This window comes from Arachis ipaensis, chromosome B2 (assembly GCF_059453495.1).
Source record: "Arachis ipaensis isolate K30076 ecotype BB chromosome B2, ASM5945349v1, whole genome shotgun sequence".
Classification (NCBI taxonomy): domain Eukaryota; kingdom Viridiplantae; phylum Streptophyta; class Magnoliopsida; order Fabales; family Fabaceae; genus Arachis; species Arachis ipaensis.
This window is the reverse complement of record NC_142437.1, coordinates 36149004-36149589: the sequence shown is the minus strand read 5'-3', so window position 1 is coordinate 36149589 and position 586 is coordinate 36149004. Positions and strand designations below refer to the sequence as shown.

Below are 586 nucleotides of genomic sequence, written 5' to 3'. Positions count from 1 at the left end.
AAGCTTAGAGTGGATGTTCAAACCTTCAGACAAAAGGAAGGTGAATCCCTCTATGAAGCTTGGGAGAGATATAAGGAACTGACCAAAAGGTGTCCTTCTGACATGCTTTCAGAATGGATCATCCTGGATATATTCTATGATGGTCTATCTGAGTTATCAAAGATGTCACTGGATCATTCTGCAGGTGGATCCATTCACCTAAAGAAAAAACCTGCAGAAGCTCAAGAACTCATTGACATGGTTTCAAATAACCAGTTCATGTACACTTCTGAAAGGAATCCTGCGAATAATGGGACGCCCATGAGGAAGGGAGTTCTTGAAATTGATACTCTGAATGCCATATTGGCTCAGAATAAAATATTGACTCAGCAAGTCAATATGATCTCTCAGAGTCTGAATGGATTGAAGGAATCATCCAATAGTACTAAAGAGGCATCTTCTGAAGAAGAAGCTTATGATCCTGAGAACCCTGCAATAGCAGAGGTGAATTACATGGGTGAACCCTATGGAAACACCTATAATCCCTCATGGAGAAATCATCCAAATTTCTCATGGAAGGATCAACAAAAGCCTCAACAAGGCTTTA

The 586-nt window shown here is 40.3% G+C and overlaps 1 non-coding gene across 1 annotated transcript; it reads right to left on the bottom strand.

The window, feature by feature from the left end:
- On the bottom strand, positions 1–108 carry LOC148573590 (small nucleolar RNA R71). Its single transcript, XR_015906844.1, has one exon. It is a non-coding gene; the product is annotated as a small nucleolar RNA R71 (small nucleolar RNA).
- Between the last annotated feature and the right edge of the window lie 478 nt (positions 109–586).